Genomic DNA, 21,177 nt, shown 5'->3' on the forward strand with positions numbered 1-21,177 from the left:
TCTTTTCATCATTTTCTTAAAACATAAAACATATTTACTGATGATATTAGGAGGAAGATAAATTGTTAAAATTAAAACGTGAACTTTTAATACTGTCTACTTCTAATGGGTCCAATCTGCTGTTGTCTGAATCTCCTGGTTCTATATTCATGGACACAACTATAGACAGATAAATAAACAAAAACAACCCATATGTTTATTGTTAGCAGTGGAGGTAAATCATTTGCATTCTGCCTCATTGCTTCATGAATCCTTGGGTTTAACTCCTAGCACCACATAAACCAGGTATGATGAAGCATACCTGTAATCGCAGATCACGAGAGGGGGAAGCAGGTTAATGACAAGTCCAATGTCCTGAATTTCATGCCAACAAAGAAAAGAGTTTATTGGTATTAAACAATGAAAAACATTTTTGTTATTATTTTTTACACTGTATAGTATAACAGCTTAGTTGTACGCAATTTATATTATGTGTTCTTATTATTTAGAGATAATTTAAAGTATTCTGAAGGGTTACCATATTTTATTTTTACATAACATACTTTAGAGATTTTGTATTCATGAATGGTCCAGCACAGAGCCAATTTATGACAGATATAGACCGTGTATTGTAGTTGTAAAATGACATAATTATTTTCATACTTTTATGATGTCCAAAATTTGAATATATAGTATAAAAATATATTAACCGTGAAATAAAAACACACTCAAAAATACATGTTACAAAAAAACTTACATGGGTGCTTAGAATTAGCCCCTTCCCTTCAAAAAAGATTTCAAGAAGAACTAGAAACTACAATGGGTAAAAGCACTTTCAAAGAAGCCAGACAACTGACATTGATCCCAGGACCTACATGATGAAAGGAAAGAACTAACTCAAACAAATTGTACTCTGACTTCTACTTAGGTGCTATAAGATATGCACATGCATATGCACATGTGCAAATGCACAGGCAGATAAACAAGTAAAAGTATCTGCTTCCTTATTCACTACCTCTTCCTATTACTACTACAACAACTACTAATACTTCATATATATACTTTTAATTCATTTCCCTACATGCCCAGGAGCATACCATGAGATCCAGGATTCTGGGATCAAACTCAGAGAGTTATCTGCTTTTTTCTGTTCCCAAGTACTGGGATCCTGTGTGTGTGTGTGTGTGTGTGTGTGTGTGTGTGTGTGTGTGTTTGTATAAGTCCATATCTGTCATCGTCAGCATATAGAAGTTAGAGGATAACTTGAATCCTTGCTTATCCCCTATCATTAGGGTCCTGGGTATCCAGATTTGATCATCAGTCTTTTCAAGACTTCTTGATTATCATGCACAAACTACTTTTATGCCAGCTCTTGTATTTCTGTCATTGCTTTAAAGAAAATCTTGCTAACATATTCAGAACGGGTATGACACATCTTTTGTACATTGCCTTGCATTACCACAAAACAACTAGGACTATTATGAACCAAGAAGCAAAACAAAACAGGGCATGTATCTCTTCAGCAATGATCATGAAATTCTTATATTTGAAGTAGAATTTTCAAAGGATTGAAGAAATGAAAAATAATATAAAGAGGTGTTATCTATTCAGATTATAATTTGACTTCTTAAAAAACTATTTTATTTTTATATTTATTGTAGAAGATTTCATATTTAGGACTATACTCTATAGTATGTGATTTGATGATAACAAAGTTAAAAGTTTAAAGTTACAGTTAAAGTTATAGGGTTATTTACTGATTTTCAACATTTTACATTGTATACCTGTAATTACAGAATTCTTGGAAGATTATTTCAGTGTAAAGACTTTGAATAACCATATAATTTATTATAAAAGTTAAAAATGCAATAGTAGAGATGGAGAGGATGAGAGCTATGGAGAAGTGAGGAAAGAACAAGAGGGAGAGACAGAATGAGAAACACACAGAGAAAATAAGAATAGACCATTAGGTATAAGTGAGCAATTAATTTTAATTAATTTTTCAAAATGAAATAAAATACTATCTTCAATGAACTCCAGCTTATAGTTTCATGGAAAGTGATTTTGGTAGAAATTGGAACGAAGATGCTAAAGTTATAAATACTGATTAGTTTACTCGATGTTTGTTACAAATGATAACATGATTGCATATAATGGGAGTGATAAATGAGATGAAGACATCTCTGAGCTGCCTGGTTATTGATACTAGAGAAATGAAAGACAGGTATGAGTAAAGCGTTAGAAGAAATAGAATTTCAGTTAGGTAAGAAATTTTCTCAACATACTGGACAGTCATTGCAAAAAGAGGTGACTAACACTTGCAAATGCACCAAGGTACTGCTGTTTCTGTAACTTTTTTTTTTTAGATTGCTGAAAGGCATAGTATATCTTGCATTCTACATGAAAGCCACACAGCTAGCAGTGATGTGTCAAGTACATCTTTTGATAAATAGACTTGCCATTGATCACAGTTGACATTTTTGCTAAATAAACGATCACCATATTCAAATTGCCTTTCTTCCACAACAGAAGCAGTGTTCTTGCCTTTCTGTGCATTGCCTATGATGCACACTTTTAAATTATTCATAGTCGTGTACTTAAAATAGCTGGTCTCTAACTGCTGTGTATACAGGCTTTAATAAGCAGGAACTTTCTCAGTTTCTCTTAGATGTCATTTTGTGGTTGATATACATGATACAAGAAACAACTTATAGTAAAAAAATATTTGAATTACTTCATCAGAAGAAACCCGGGTGCATATGGCAATATCAACACAGGAGACTGTACTGTAGTTTCATCAAGGGTTAAATTTTAAATTATTATTATTATCATTATCATTATTATTATTTAATAATTATTGAGTGTTCATAATTAAACAAACTTGGATCTTAATAACTGTTTTTTATACTCTAGTGTGTTGGAAATATGTATTTATGTTCAATTTTTCATGAACATACTTTTCACGTCTATCTTAGCCTTTGATGTTATATTATTGAGCAAAATTATTAATCTGTATGTTAGTGACAGTCCCATCATTTAAAAATTTAACTTTATTCTTCAATTTTACTTTATTTTCACTTCAACTGACTGAAAAGGGGGAGTGCAAAATGCTGTCTTAGCGATGTTTGTCTGCTTAAAGTTTCTTTAGTCCCAGGCAGGGAAGCGTTTGTTTTGTCTGTTCTATGAGCTTATCAGAAGCTTTCTGAACTGTTTGTTTAAGCAGTAACAATGGAGAAAAAGTATTCCAGGAACATATCATCTGGTATCTTCTCCAGATGGCAGGCACACGATTAGCAGCAGGAAGCACACTTAAGCTCCCAGCTTGCATCCAATCCAGTGCAAAGATACTCTAAAAGAATTTCTAAGTTTGGTCATCAATTAAACTCACTCTGAGGTGCTATTAAGGTATAATATATTGTCAGTTCAGCTAAATTACACTCCTATACACAAAGGGTTTCATTGTCTTCTGTCTTTAGCTCCCTCTGTTGGTAATATCATGCTGTTTACCTACTGCATATGGAACAGTACTCAAGCATTGGCAAATAACTCATCACTCGCAAGGTCAACCCGTCTTCATATTTCTATCCAGATGCTGTGAGTTCCAACTTCTTACACCATCTCTCACAATTGAAATACATTGGTAATAAATACATTCAGTGAGAGGATTGCCTCATTTAGAAGCCAAGTGAATTCTCTATCAGCATCTCTTATATTTCAGATCAGTCCTTCATATAAATCTTCATGAAACATGGGTGCTTTTCATCTCTGAGAGTGTTAATGGCTAGCTGCAGCTTAAAATATTATATTGTGAGCGTTTTATTCAGAAGTCACTGCAGTTGATTAATCCTCCAGGAAACTTTGTGGGCAGTGAGTGGAGATGAATTCTAATGCTTCTGTGTGAACCTTCTTTGTTTTATCAGGTAAATTTAAAAACTGAATCCAGTATGAATGAACTTATGAGATAATTGTGAAGTGTCAGAGCTTGTGAAATATAAGATATTAATGTTTATTCCTCATCTTCTTAGTAATCTGCTGAAAATATTCATGTTAAAGAAAAATATATTGACAAACACCACTCTAGCACTGAACATTATACACAGTGAACTACACTAAGACAATTAAAGAGAAATTTTATTCTTTCCTCACATCTGTCAAAGCACATTAGAAACATGTAATCATAAACACAGCTACATTTCTCAATAGCTGCATTTGCTGCCCCAGTTTTCTTATAAATCACAACATAAAGAGATATCAATTCACCAACTGCTACCAGCAAAACTGTCTGTAAGCATATTCTTTATTACACTGTGTATATGTGCTGATTTTAAAATTGATAGTTTCCCATACCTCTAATGTATTATAGAAACCACATGCTCATTCTGGCTGAAGTTTCTTCTAATGGGATGGGTGGTAAATGCTAAATTTTCAATTATAATACACTTTGAATAACAAAATTGATATTTATGGGCAATGTTCCTTTTGTTCATGGGGCTTTATAAACAGTATATTTTTCTGTTTTGAGAAAAGTTTGTTTAAATTTATTTCTTTTTTGATCTTTGTAGTCAGATGGTTAATTATAGTAAATGATAAACTCTAACTTGATTTTCAAGTCTGATTTTCTGAATTTGCTTGCATCTTTCCTTGTATTTACCTTAATCTAAACTAAACTTATTCATAACTACAATAAAAATAATTTGTGTCTTAATATATTAATCATGTGGTTGTTCACTACTTGTGTATTGTATTATTAAGTTAGATAACATATGGAGTTCCTTAAATAATTATTACTTAGTATGATGAAAACACTTCCATCATTTTATGGACTCTTGAAATAAATTGTACTTTATGATCATAGTCTCTCCATGGTACAAAATCACTCCAGAATATCTTAATCATGACTAACTCTGTGTTTTTACACCATACTTACATTGTTTCCATCCAGACCTTTACATTAGTCCTCCCGGCTTCTCAGAACACCTCTCTACCCTTAAGTCATAGAAGATCCATTTTGATACTACTTGATTGATGTAGAATTATGCTATTTCAAACTCTGCAACTTGTATTTCTACTTGAAGACATATAGTAGCTAAAAATAAATCAGGGGGAGTCAAGATTCTTCATATGCTATACTTTAATACGATACTTGTCTCTTTCATTCCTATTTTTGATGTTGTTTAGCTGATATTTTTGAGTCTTAAGTTCCCCTATGGCATAGAAACATATGTTGTGCGAGGTTTAAGACAAATGTATGAGGTTGAAAGCTCTATTATTTCATATTAATAGAACTCTTGCCTGAAAATAAGTACAATTCTCTAATTTTATCATGTTTTCAAAGCTTTTAGGAAGGTCTGCTAATGTATCATTGCCTTTTATTACTTTTGCCTAAAATAATACCATAAAATAAAGGGGAAATATTTGGAGATATTTTAATTCTAGAAACATGAATATTCACTGTTATTGAGAAAAATATATCAACTTGTAATTTTAACACACATATGATAGATATTACCCAATCATAAATGATTAGGAATTTAATGATCCAGATTATTTTCACGTCATAAGACAGGATGAGTAATACATACTTTCATACTCAATTAACTCAGGAGACTCAGGTACCATTTACTAAATTAATACTTAAATGAACTCATTTAATATGCTACGATCAAAGTTAATTTGATGTTGTAAGCATCTGTTTGTTAATCTTATTATTACATATTTTCCTGTTTCTTATTTTTTTTGAGATAGTGTTCTATTGCTGTAAGAATAAACCAAGAACAAGGTAACTTAGTTGGGGGCTTGCTTACAGTTTCACAAGGTTAGACCATGAGCATCATGGTGGAGAACATAGCAACAGGAAGGATGCTATGAGAAGTAGCAAAGGCCTCATATTTGATCTGCAAGTTGCAGGAAGAGAAAGACCTTGAACATTGACTTGGGATCTCCAAGAACCCTACAAGTCCTCTTAAACATTCATACTTCCTAAACCTTCCCATAGCATTCCACTAACTGGGAACCAATCAGTCAACCATATGAGCTGTGGGGACCAACTGTATTCACATCATCACACACATACTGCCATACTAGTTTCTAATAAATATATTTCTTATTTATTGTGTATTGCTACAAATACGAGTAGAACAAGTTCATAGAAACAAGAAGAAAACTATCACTTATAACAAAATATCACTGGATAATAATTGACAGGGTAGACATAGCAAATTAAGAAAAAATTCTACATTAAAATTACTTAGAGCAAAAAAAAATTACTTAAGAGCAAAAAACAAATATGTAGGAGAAGATTTGCCAACAGAGCTTACTAAGAAAATACTATCAGAGTTTAGTTGTGAGTTCAATGAGAGTTCTAAACTTTTTCATATTCTCTTTATTATTTATTTTGTTAATTCAACACTTTATGTAATTTCTTAAAATCTTGTGACATATTCTGTATCAAACTTGTTATTATAAGCTGAAAACAATTTGGTGAATATTTATATTATATATCAAATGAAGTATTTCCTTCTAAGCACTTCAAACTTAAGTTCCAATTGCTTTAGTTAAGAATTCTGTATCATGTTAAAATGGGAGACTAAAAAGAAACTTTGTGTTGATATATATTATCAAAATGAAGGAACTTACATATTAATTAAAGTTAACTTAAATAATCATGGCCTATAATTTGAGATACATTTCTTTTATTTGTTGGTTTGCTCACCTATATACTTTGTCCTCTCTGGAAAAAAAATTATATTTAATGAGAATTTCTTTTAGGCAATGGTATAGTATTACACTGAGAAATAAGACCTATAAAATCAGTACAGCTGGTTTGCATTTTTTAGCAATAATACCCTAATATCCACAAAAGATCTGTGGAATGTATAATTGCAACTGAACACTATCCTTCAGAAAATCCAGTGGTTATGAGAATAGAACTGCCAAAGTAAGCAAGAAGAAAATTCCTTGATCCACCCAAGTACAGTTGTAGGACCTTGACTGATAATCTCCATTGTACCATAGAAGTGATGCAGGACAAACAATTGGGATTAAGGCCAAGCAATGTGAAAGAACAAAAGAGAATGGTCGTACAATAACTTTGGCTTTTGTTTCTATCAGCTTGCATTTGTCCCACTGTGTACCTCTGGCTCATTTCTATGGTTCCATTATAATAGTCAAATAGACAAATGGACAGGACTAAGATTGGCTACAATATTTTATAGCTTGACATGAAGTATTAATTGGCAGCTTACAGTTTTGTTTTCTACAACTCATTCCAGATTTGGATGGCTAATATTTGAAGATTTGATAGATTAAGGAGAAGAGGATCATAAATATCAATTTCAGGAGATGTAATAAATTTATGTTACCAATTTATCTATCTATATGTACCATTAATTAATATTATCACTTTATTAGAGATATATTTACTTTGTCAGAATAACATGAATATACTGCAAACAACCTGAGTTTAGAATTTGTGGTTTACTGAGCTTAACTCTTGGATGCATCACTTTTTATTAGAAAGACTCTTGAAATTTATATATATATATATATATATATATATATATATATATATATATGAATGACAAGGACAAGTAGCTTTAATGTGTGCCATGAGATCATTCATCTATGGAGAGAAGATCATGAACATATGTGTTGGTTCAATCATTTTTATCTTTATTGTCCTTAACTTCTAGCATCCACAGATAAACGAAGCCTGTGCATATTGATAGTGAAGTCTCAAAACACTAGCAGAATGAATCTCAAGTCTCTACTTCATAGCTCTTCTAAACTTGCTTAGTTCAGATAAGTTTCAATGGAAGACATGGGACATCTATCTCCAGAAATGATGGTAAAAATGAGTAACAAGCCTTCTAACTTTGTCAAAATAGTGGATGAAGCGAGACCCCTGCAGATATTCAGAGGGCCAGTTGAAGTGAATTGTATTTTCTGTTATATATAACAATTTCTCCATTTCTTTCAGATGTTGCCTGTTCCATTTTCTTATGGCTTCATTTTGTTTTATCTCCCAAAGCAAATTTATGCCCCTGAAGCCCTGTCTCATGCTGTGCTTTTGGTGAACTCAAAGAGTAATAGTTATAATAATCTATAATATGTATTATCCCAATTCTTTCAAGTAGTATTTTATTCTTACTTGAAAGACTTTGAATTGGTGGTAAGAAATAACTGCAGGAAATATATGACTGCCTTTATCTTTTGTATTTTATTACAATCTGAAAACACTGATGGAACTATGCTTGGTGATTTGGAGAGGGCGGAGAAAGTGAAACTAATAGATGACAGGATTGAGGGTTGTAATATTTCTGGTTCAATGTGAAGACACCCATGCAGCTACATGGTAATACATAAGAGTGTGTTTACTTCAGTGAATTTGTCTACATTGCAGAGTTAAGCAAATAACAACACTACAAGTATTTTTAGATTATATGTCCAGAGAAACAAAACCCCATTGATATTAACTTAGTTCAGAAGTTTAAACACCTGAAATTTTGTAGTGAAAATATTTATGATTAAAGCATTTTATCTACTAAAACATACAGATATTTATAAAAAAAGTTGGAATAATTTTTATTAATAACTAATCACATTGTTTTAATAAATATGTATTATTTAATCAAAATTACATTAATTTAATACAATAAATCTGAGGTTTTGGATTGAGATTTACTGAGTTTGACTCTTATATCCAACTGAAACAATCTTGAAATTGATCTCTCTGTTTTTTTGTGTGACAGCTATGGTTTTCTGATTGGTAGCCAATCTAAAAGCATAAAAATAAAGAGTTTTTTTATTTTTTATTTTACTCCATTTCAGATAGATTACTTGGTTAAAATACTTACATTTTTCATAAAGTTAATCCAAATTATGACTTGTTGCTAGATTTTATCAGCTTTAAGGCTATTCAATTAAAAATTGGAATATTTCAGCACTTAATGATTAGTAATTTTATTTGACAGTAGTATCTATATATCTAATACATTAAAATAGTATAAGGTAAATTTCAATGATCAAAACTGAGGTATTATAACTTTTGAGCTTTATTTAAATTGACAATTTGATTTTGTCAGTAGAATTTACATTCTAGCAGGCTACCTGCTTCCTACACAAAAGTGCACACTGTATCCTTCCCTGATACATTGTTTGCATTAGTGCAAATATAACTTATATTTCTCAGGAAATATCTTACTGATTTATAAAATCTGAAGATCACACTATTTTCTTAAATTAACTCAAGGTCATAGTGCACATCTGAGTAGAAAATAAATGAGAAGAATATGGATTGCATATATACTCATGATATCACTGTAGAGTACACATAAATAAGCACAAAGATCATTGCTCCTATTTAAGAACAAAGCGACACAGGATTATTTTCTGAAGGAGTAGTATTAATTTTCATTGCAAAACATAGAAAACTTGTCACATGATTTTCTTGTGTCTTTAAAGTAACCTGCATATATTTGCAAATGTATCATAATGTAACACATTTTATTTCACTGGGAGCAATATATATATATATATATATATATATATATATATATATATATAATGCATCTTATATTATTTACATATCTAAAAATAACAAATACTCGTGACAAATAAAATGTCTAGTCATTAAATGTTGAAGTATTTTAATTTTACTGATGTTTCAATATAAGGAAATCATTCAAAAATAACCCTAGATCTGATAAATCTAATATATATATATATATATATATATATATATATATAGTGCTTATATATATGCTACATATAATTAGAATAAACAGCTTGTAGATTCTACCCTCTCAGGTATTTGGCAGAAGATGGATAGATGATGTATTCACTTGTTTACTTTGATCACCTGTTTTATAATTCTAACATTAGTCTCTTAGTCTCTTACCACTCCTTTTATTTTTAGGAGAGTAGCTGTCACTGGAATTAATGATTCTGTTAGCACAGGAATTAAAACAGTGTATGAGAGTAAATAAGTTTGTGTGGTAATTGTATTAAAGCAAAGAATAATGTGGATGCACACACACACGATCACAAGGGAACAAGGGGATAGGAGCTAATGTGGTAGGAAACGTGGCAAGAAGATATATAAAAAGACGATATTATGTGGAAACACTAACCTAAAATTCAATAATGGTAACACCACAGAAATGAATGAGGAAGATCTTAAAATATGGGAAAACCTTGTGGAGAGTGATAAACAAGGTTGTAAATGTTGATAAAAAGAGAGATAATTAGGTGGAATATATTAATTAAGAATCTGGAAGACAAAAGAAAAAGTCTGAGCTCAAGAACCTAATATAGAAACCTTATCATGGGAGAAGGGAAAAGAAAGACAAGGGCATAAGGACAAGCAAGATGAAAGAAATCAATCCCACCAGGGACGTGCATCTTGTCAGTTATAGGTGGGAGAGATGTTTCATTTCAGACAACAGGAAATGAAAGCGTCACAGGTAAGTGCTGAATGACCGCACGGAGGGTTTAAATGAAACAGAGTGACCATACTGATAGTCAACAGAAAAGAGAAATAGAAAACCATCATGTATGCCTGACCCAAGTGTTATTTAGTTTGACATCTACATAGAATTACATTTTCAAAAAAAAGGAGTTATATTACAGAGGACATATGAAAATAAAATAAATTCACTTTGCTATTCCATAGAGTACAGTTTTTAAATAAAATTAAATTTGTTGTGAGATATAAATTGCTTTTTTATCCTTTTCAGATATTCTAGGTATACTTTTGACCTATTGGATCCCTTAGTGTCCTTGAGACTGAGGGAAGGTAAAAATCCAAAACACATCTTCCTTTCTTGAAAAACCCATTCCTTCCCAGACACACAGACACACATTCTATTTTATACAACTCAGTGTGCGTGGCCCTAGGAATTTAGAAATGAATTAGATGCAGAGTTTCTATCTTAAAGCTCTGAAGTTAAAAGTAACAAGTGAACAAAGCCATGGTGGTGAGAGATAAGGAGTAACGATCATTAAAGTCAATGACAAATGTTCCCAATGATACATGCAAGGGGCGTATGTGGAGAGGAAAGATTTAGAACAGGATAACTGTCCAAAACAGGGGAGGACGGCTGCAAATCAGCAAAGGAAGGAGAGGATCTAAGAAAGCCCAAACCTAACTCTATTTACATTTCAGTGTAGAGCTGAGTAACGTGTATTAATGAATCATTAAAGATTCTTGTCCATTTCTTCCTTTTGTGTTTAGTATTTACTTTTAGTTTTACGTTTAACTGTTAGTAAAAAGGAAATGCTGCACAACTGGCAAGGTTTTTGTTTGTTTGTTTTGTGTTTTTTTAACTGAAAGTGAAAGAAGTTATTACATTAGAAAAAAAAAAAAAAAGATTTAAGGTTGAAAACGGTCACCTTCCCTTGAAATTAACTTATCATCCTGAACTTCACACAGAAATGCACTCATCACAAAACCGCCAACACCCACACAAGCACCCCCACACACACACATACACACACACACACTCCTTATATCACACAGTTAAAGACAGAGCTATCCTTAAGCTACTTATAGCATCAAATCTCATCCTGGGTACATGCATAAAGACGGCATTCATTTTGGAAAGTTTCAAATCTTTGTTTAAATACAAGAAAAGATTCAGCTTCCGGGGTCAAAGACCCAGATTTCTCCCTATTTCTGTCTCATTTTCCACCTTAGTTAATGTCATTTGTCATCTTTGCTGTGACTTCCCCTGACTCACAGCATGCACTTTTCATATTCTATTTGACTTTGTGTGTCTACTACTGTGAAACCTTCTAAGTCTCTGAGCTAGTGACTAAGACAGGCCTAACATGCCCTGAAATAGACTAAATTTAGTCTCTGCTCTTCCTGTCCAAATTTCTGAGTTTTGACCTCCAGTGCCTTAAAATATTCAGTTTTAGCAAACCTGCAATTATATTTTCTCCCTCTTATTTGGAGATATAAATCTTGTCTCACTATATTACACTTCTTACAAGTGAAGCCTGTCTATTTCAAGAACCTGAGAACTGTGCCTTTGAAATGAGCTTTGCCAGAACAAAATAATCCACAGTATACAAGTAGGAAGACACGAATCTAACTTAATGCTTATTAAAAAGAACAAATTCTATAATTGGATTGTCAATCACCCTGCTAATGTCCTCTAATACACTTCTGTAAGCATATTCTAGCAATAAACCAAGAACCTGAAAATGGAAAAAAAAAACTTAAAAAATAATTTAAAAATATTTCTGTCTTATGTTTTTGAAAAGCTGAAGTCAGCTCCAATGGGGTCGTTCCTATAGTAGTTGAACAAAATAACAATCTCTCTTCTTAAATCATTTGGTTCAATGGTTCTTTGAGCACGATATAGACTGTCCACCCAAAGAATATTTTACATTTTAATTTCTGAAACCAGTAAATATGGCAGCTGATATCTTGGCAGAAACTTGATAGGTATAATTGCATTACAAATTTAAAATAAAGAAATTGTTCTGCATTATCCAGGGAGGTCAAATTGAATCACCAGAGTGATGAGATTCTACAACATCTGTCTACAAGCAAAGGGCTCATTTAACTACTTCCAGGATTATGAGATTACAGATATAACTTATAGAAGCACTGAATTCTCCACTTGCACAGACACCTAATAAAGATTCATAATCACTCTCCTCATATTAAAGAGTGACTTGGTTTGGGTGTGTACATACTATATATCTTGTTAGAAATTTTTCAGAAGGCTCTGAAAAGTCAGATACTATATCATAGACATGTTACTTTTAAACACACATTAATTCTCATTCTGGTAAGCCATGGCCTTGAAAGTAAAGTCACAGCCCAGAAAGCATTGTAATGAATGAAGAAAGAAACAACATGAGCTACTCTGTCAATAAAAGATAATTATCTTCATAGCAACTGGTGCTTTTATAATCTGCTCAGTTGATAACTCCTATAGCTTATTTTAAACTATTATTGTAGATTTAAATTATTAGCTAAATTTTAAAGCCACCTTTAAAAGAAGTGTCATTTTCCTTGGCTTTGCTGTGGGCACAGAATGGTGACTTATCTACCCTTGTGTCCCCAAACCATAAGAGAAACATTTTAGAGAGTCAACTCCAGCAAGATAACCATGAATAACCTAACAAAATAATCTATGGGATAATATCCTTTTGATTTTTAAGGGCTAGGTTTCAATATAATATGTTGGGTTAATCTTGGGGTCCCATGTCTGCCCCACCACAGGGCTAGTGCCACTCAGAAAGGCAGGACATGGGATGTTTGACTGGCTTACCCAACGCTGGCGCTGGGTGTGAGTTGGGATATGTGAAGCTGCAGGACACCTTAACAGGGGTGGGGGAGCACAGTCTGAGGTCCGGAGGGCAGGTGGGACTGGCTCTGGGGTCCCCGGAGCTGTAGGGTTCTCATGCTCTTGGGCACCCAGGCACAGCTGGAAGCCTCAGAAGAGCTGAGAACAAAGTGGGAGCCCATGGGCCAGACTGGCCCATGGCTGAATGGGAAGAGGGGGAGAATGCTCTGGCTGGGTCCCAGCAGAGACAAGTCTTTGTCGTGGTCACTGTGGTTAGCTTGCTTGAGTTGCTTGGTAGTCACCATAGCTGGGAATGCAGAGAGGTCTTCTATGAGAGATTAGTTGCACCTCTTTAGGCGAAGGCCTGTACCATTGTTCCTCATGGAGGATCACAATGAAAAGAAGCAGCCCATGGTCTTGAGATGTTTACTGTCATGGTAGAAAGTAGATGAGAAAAACCGTACCTTGTTTTCTCAGGGTGGGCCTGAGGTTAAATACCTTTTGCAGGGAGGAGTGTCTGGGAAGGAAAGCTTAATTGGCTAAGCCCAACTGGCCTTTAGGTACATAATTAATATGGAGAGCTGCCTTGAGACAACATGATCTGTGGTCATTTCCTCTACCTGGGGAGGGTCTAGCAGCATTGCCCATATGTGACTGAAGGACACAAATATATGGAAGGCTGCGGCCTCATATCAGAATTTCTCCCTCAGAAGCCTAGTGTCTGGGGGTGTGGCAAAATGCCTGCCATCCCTTAGGGTCACCTGGGGTACCTCAGGATCACCTGAAGTCACCAGGGTTTCCAGCTTGTGCTCGACCAGAAACCAGGCTATTTTTCATTTTTCTACAGTAACATATAAACAAGGTGAATGCTACACCAGAGAAATATCTCAGTAACAATATACAATTGTTAACTTTCATTGTTGCAGTTCTTTTAGAATGTAATAGGGTCAAGCAAATCTGAAATATGATACATGTCTTACCATGTTAATTTGAAATTCAGCACAGAATATAAACATGCTGACTTCTTTACTAGAGATTTTGTGTTGTCGCGTTCTTCACTTCTTCCATTAACACCATTTAGATCCATCAAATTTTCAAACCAAAGTCTAAACCTTTATTTCTTCAAACGAAAGTTTAGTAATTTTCTTAACCTTTGCATTTGTTAAGTTGTTTGCTTTTTATTCCAATCTGGGAAGTATGTGATTAACTGCTAAACACAGATCTGTCATCTGTGGGAGCAGTTCATTGTGTAAACACATGTAGACTATAATAACAACATTCCTTATTAATTTAACATAGCCTAGTGGAGCTAATTAGCTCATTTAATTAGCTGATGTTGTTATCCATTTATTAATTGTTAAGTTTTGTACTATTACCTAAGTTATCAGAAGACATTAAAGGTGATCATAATGTTTGTGCCATCAAAAGCTTGGTAGTAATAGCTAAAACTGGAAATGAAGGTAGGGATAGAACTGAGTTAAATAATACCTAGTGATTAGTTATGATATAGAATTGGACTAACCCAGGTTAGTCATTATATCAATCCTAGACGCTACTACTCTTATACCTACTTAGCAAAAATGCACCAATTTTCTACTTTAGCAGAAACAGTATAAGCCCAAGTTTTCTTTAGCCTCTGATTTGTAGAAAAGACATAAAAAAGTGACTAGGGATACATAAAGTGGACAATTATAGGAGCTATAACAGGTCCTGAAAAGAATGAATGATAAAAGGAGGCAATGTTGGAGATGTACTTTTAGTTTAATGAAAACTATATCATGAGAATTCTGAGATAAATGAATTAATCCATTGATAGATTCATAATTTAATGGTGTTTATTGAGGTAAAACATTAGAATAGTTTTGAGGCTGTCATAGGAGATGGGAAAAGGGTTCAGTAGTGTATTTTGAGGAGCCTTTGTCTTCATCTCTGACACTCATTAAAATTTATTGTTCTACGTGTTTTCTTCTGTAATGTTTAGCTTCAAGTCAGATACATAATAATAGAACCAAGTCAGCATATACGGTAGCTTCTGAAATCATGGGTGAAATTGAGTTTTTTTCTCTCAACTTGTGCTTGTTCTTTTGTCAGGTAAGTATCATAAAAATAATACAAGTAAACCAACCACACAACCCATGAACTACAGCAAACAACAGGAATAAGAGCTGAATCTTGATATATCAAGGAAATAGCTTCTTTGTCAATGATAACCAGAATATATATGAAAATCAGTCAATGGGTAGTATAGACAACTACCTATTAATAGATATAAAATGTAAAGCAAGGAATATAAGACTGAACAATTAATAGCCGCCGCAATGAAGAATAAACAGATAATGAAAACTCACAAGCAAAGTGTCTACCTAGAATATCACTGAAAAATTAAGCAAAATAAAAATAAATGCAAGTAATGAAAAAAACAAAATTTAACCTTTAAAGGAACAAAGAAAAGATATAAGAAAGTAGAGAAGGAAAAGTTCATAAACATTGCCAGTCTCTTTATATACAGGCCAATTCTCCTGTTCTATTCTTTTTTTTTTTTTTCAAAGAGTCTAAGTGGAACATTGCTTTAAGTGCTTCTTGGTGATTCAAAATTTCTCTGTGAAGAATTTTCTGTTTAGTTCTGTACCTCACTTTTTAAAATTTTGTTTTTTTTGGGTTTTTTGGAGTCTAATTATTCAAGTTTCTTATATATGCTTGATATTAGACCAGTGTCACATGTAGGGTTTGTAGAGATCTTTTCCCAGTCTGTAGGATGTAGTGATAGTGTCCTTTGCCTTACAGAACATTTTCAGTTTCAATTTATCAATTGTTGATATTAGAGCGTGAGTCACTGATGTTCTCTTCAGAAAATTTTCCCCTGTGGTAATGAAATCAAGCCTATATCCTACGTCCTATTCTATTAGTTTCAGTGCATCTAGTTCTATGTAGAGGTCCTTGATCCACTTGTACTTGCACTTTGTGCAGGGTGATGAATATAGATCAATTTGCATTCTTCAACATGCAGATCACAAGTTAGACCCAGACCATTCGTTAAAGAGTTTCTCAACTATATAATTTTGGCTTCTTTGTCAAATATCAAGTGTCCATAGGTGTGTGGGTTTATTTTCAGGTCTTTAATTCTATACCATTGATCAACGTATCTGTCTCTATACCAATACCATGAAGTATCTATCACTATTGCTCTGAAGTAGAGCTTGAGGTCAGGGATGGTGATTCCTCCTAAATTACTTTCATTGTTTCTAACTCTTTTGGCTATCTAGACCTTTTTTGTTTTGTTTTGTTTTTGTTTGTTTGTTTGTTTGTTTGTTTTTCTTTTGTTTCCATGTGAAGTTAATAATTGTTCTTTCTATATCTGCAAAAAAAATTGTGTTGGAATTTTGATGGGGATTGAATTGAATCGGTAGATTAATTTTGGTAAGATGTATTTTTTTCACTATGTTAATCCAACCAATCTATGAGCATGTGAGATCTTTCCATCTTCTGAGTTTTTCTTTGAGTTTTCTTACACACATATCTCTATAGATATGCATTATGAATTCATAGTGTTACTGTAGAAATAAAAATTAAAATACATTCTACTTACTTGTTAAGATAAAGATAAGTAACTTTAAAATATTTTTCCATGTCTTTACATTCTCTGAGAAAATTATAATAAAAAAGCATCACATAAGAAAACATTAAGTACCATATCAAAATGTTATATTGTTTGATATTTTACCAAATTATCAACTCAAATGTAAATTTTATATGGCTTTATTAAATTGGTTTTTCTCCATTTTATTGTTTCTAAAAGGGATAAGAATGATACTTTAGGAATATCACAGAAATGGCATAAGGAAAGAAAAGAAAAATTAACAGACTAAATACAGTATAATAGTTCCACAAACATTAATAAAGAACAACTGTCTAATAAAAAACAGATTTATCTTAATTTTCACAAAGTATGAGAACATAGAAAGATATGTCTAACCTTCAGGAGCAAGTGAAAGATGGCAATATTGCAGTGTAACAAGTAGAGATTTGAAAAAGGATACGGGACCAGCTTTTTAGATATTAGGCCCAGGATTCTGATTCCCGTGGTTCAGGTGTGCTTTTCACCCAAGTTGAAGGGAATATCAGGTGAAACTCATCATGTTTTTTTTTTTTTATATATATATTATTATTCCTACTTCTGTTTTCTAAAGGATAATGCATTTATTTCTGAAATAGCTCAAAATTAAAATTAAGAAAAATGTGTCAACCAACACTGATCCAGCTTGCAACAGGAGAAAATATTTCTACAATTCTGATGAGGCAGCAGGGGTAAAACAACAGATTGTGGATGTGGTAAACAAGGGAAATCAGCTGGGCTGATTAGTCCTTACCTCAGATGGGCATGCTCCTGGTATGGAGAAATTCCATCGAGTTTTGTAAATGAGTGTGGACTGAAGTAATGTAAAGAAGAGCTGGCCAAGCACAGCTAATCGAAATCTATCAGAAAGCATTATGCTGGCTATTGTGCTTGGCTCTGTATAAAATCAGATTAACTGGACCTGAGGCTGTGCCCTCCAGACTCTTGTGTCCAGTTTTCATGTTTATAATAAAAAAAACTACTATACTTAATGTGGAATAAATATAAACTTTGAAATAACTTTTGTTTTATGGTAACTGAACTTATCATCTCTTAGAAAATAGAGTCAGAAAGTAAGAGAAAATACACATAAAATATTTTTTAACAGAAACAAAAATGTAAGTATAGTATCACTCTGTGTGCCAAGGAAAGGACATTTCAGAGTTGGGATACCATGGAAACTTAAGAGATGGTGCATTGTATAACAGATATTTCAAATATTCAAATTTTCTGAAGTAACCTCAATGATATTGAGTTTCTCACACATACAAAACTCACCTCTTGCTTTCAATACCCCTAACAATATATACATAACAAGCCCATTACAATCCTCACAGGTGAAAACAAGGGATGATTTCTGAGGAACTTGGATTGAGGAGTACAAATTCTCATGTGAGATTCACTAATGAGCTTTCATCTTGTGATAGATATAAGATCTGAGAGGTCAGCAACAGCATCCCAGATAAAGGAGAATACAAGGACACACTATTTATCTATGTTCAAAATCACAAACTGAAAGCACTCTGTTTCTGTCAAGATAAACTGCCATCAGAAAACACAGAAGGGCATTTTGAGGTTTCTACCACCTTTCTAACTATTTCATTAAAATTACACACATCATATTTTGTTTGTGGCTTTTGAAACACTTATAATGCCTCTATATAAAAGAGTAATAATTCTTATTTACTACACTGCTATTCAGCTCTTGCTTTCTCTCCTCTCTCTGTCTCTCTTTCTATTTCTGTAGTATATTAAGCATGATACAATTAGTGAATATATTTGTATATGGAGAAATATAGACAGAACTTCTATTATGCAAGCAATAGCATAATTCTTTCTATAATTTATATCCACTTTTCCTGCTTAAGTAGAAAGGGTGTAAGAATACACATCCCAACAAACACCATATAATCAATGACAGGAGAATTTGGAGATTTTAGCATCACACCGCAATCCTTGGAAACTAGGCATTGTTGAATTAGTATTTGTTCAGATCAATGAAAAGTCAATGGTACATTCTGTGTTAAATCAGAATTTATTCTCTAGGAGAGTTAAACACATCTTTCAGGAAAAAAATGCTATAATATGGTTAATAAATTTTGGGTCTCAGATTGTTTACCTTATAACCCAGTTCCTACTTACTCATAGAGTAGCACATGAAACATACAAATAGATTATCTGTATTGAATTTTTTAGGATTTAATTTTAATCTTATAAGTTGATTGCATGAACATATGTCTGTGCACAATATGCATGGCTGGTGATGGAGAAAATGATGAGTGTCAGTGTGGGTGCTCAAACTGAACCCAGGTCTTTCATAAGAACAACAAATGTTCTTAACCACTGAGTCAACATTTCAGACACACAAATAGTTTTATTTTTATTCTGAATTTGAGACTCTCAGTTTTTGTGGTATTTACAGAAACAAGGGGACAGCTGTTGTAGAGAACAACTTGAGAGTTCCTAGTTGAAGGGTTAACATAGGTTTTCAGTGATTTTACAAACGCTATTAACTCTGTGTTTAACATCTTCCTGATCATTCAAGTGATCAATGATCACTGCTTTTACTTTATATTAAATACAAAGCACCATCTTAGTACAATGAAAATGAGGAAAGTCAAGGATACTACGCTGTCATATGTCACCTAAATTATTTAAGGATAACTTGACAGAGCTGTGAAAAACAACCATGTTTTCATAGTAAAACCTTCAAGCATATAAACTCTCTTTATATTTCATTCATAAATTTACTTGTTGATCCAGATTTATAGTAATTCAGAAATGCTGATTACATGCAAGTTAGAATGTCAAAGTCCATTATGACTTCTAATGTAGAATAAGTTTTAGGATGCCTTAACTCTCAGTTTTAATGCATTCCATTTTCAGTTACTTTCTCATTACATGCCAAGGAAAGCTGGTTTTTTTTGTTGTTGTTATTGTTTTTTTTTACATACCTGCACATTAAACACACTACTGAAGCTGTAGTATACAGTTCCTGAGAGCCAATGACATCCCTTAAGTCATTTCACTTTCTTTATTTGTTTCTCTACCATTTGTCTAGAATAGTTGTTAACTTTTTTATCTATAGCCCAGACAGGACAAAAGAACATGCCTTTGGATTTTAATTCCCCCTATGTTCATGCTCATTCTCTTTCACCCTTCATTAAATAATTATTTACAGTTTGGACTTTAAATATCTTTTAAGAATCCACAAGTAAGACTTAGACTTCAGTATGAGAGGGTTTGGAGGTAGTCTCAATCATAAAAGTGGGTAATGTACATAGTGGAAACCTGGTCTTTACATTCATCAGTATTTTGATGTGAGGGGTGATTAGTCACTGCTTTACAAATCATTGACATAATGTACCAAAATCCATTGTTTATACCAGAGGCCAAAACAATGAGGCAGATCCTGGAAAATAACATTCATAAGATGGTTTCTGAGTAAAACACATTGATTTTCTATTAAGTCATGGCGCCTCATTGTAGTGGGAATAGATTATTAATATATTATGTAAGTAAACTCTCTCTAAACACTACTTTGTTTTCATATCTCCAGGGGATTTTATAGAATCTGAAAGAATTCCAAGAGATTAAGGTCAAGTTTCTGATAGTGAATATAGGTTTAGCAATGTATCCTAATTTCCACTTTCCCAATATAAGAACAATGTTTCTTACAACTCCAAATTAACATATAAAATCTTATATCTTAATATTAGGATCTCTGTTGAAGAAGTCTGATCATGCTGACCCATGGATGTTATATTAAGATTATATCACAATTATAAAATGAATAAAATATTATAATCCATAAGTATATTCTAACAATTATCATTATATGCATAGGTAAGTGTAATATTCACTTCTTGTTAAAGTACCTTTTTTGGAAACATAGAGAACATTAAAAATACTCACAAGTAGTCAAAAATGCTACTGTCTATAGATTATTTCACTTCAATTGTTATATCTATAACACAATACATGCAAGTAGGCCCAAGGAACATTGTTGAAACAGAGGTGAGATGATTATAATGTCCCAAGGATCCAAATATGAGCTGAAAGATGTCTTCTATATATAACAGGAAGCTGAATACATAAAATCTCAACAATAGGTTTTCATAAACAAGACATGAACAATGAAACTGCAATTAACATGCAGTATAAAAGTGGGAATAGTTACTAAACTTCACACACACTTAGGTGAAGAACTGCAAGTAATTAATTACTTCTGTGAGAGGAAAAATCATTTTTTCCAGCAATTATTACCTTGATAGTTCTGTCAAT

Source organism: Arvicanthis niloticus, chromosome 3 (assembly GCF_011762505.2).
Source record: "Arvicanthis niloticus isolate mArvNil1 chromosome 3, mArvNil1.pat.X, whole genome shotgun sequence".
NCBI lineage: Eukaryota > Metazoa > Chordata > Mammalia > Rodentia > Muridae > Arvicanthis > Arvicanthis niloticus.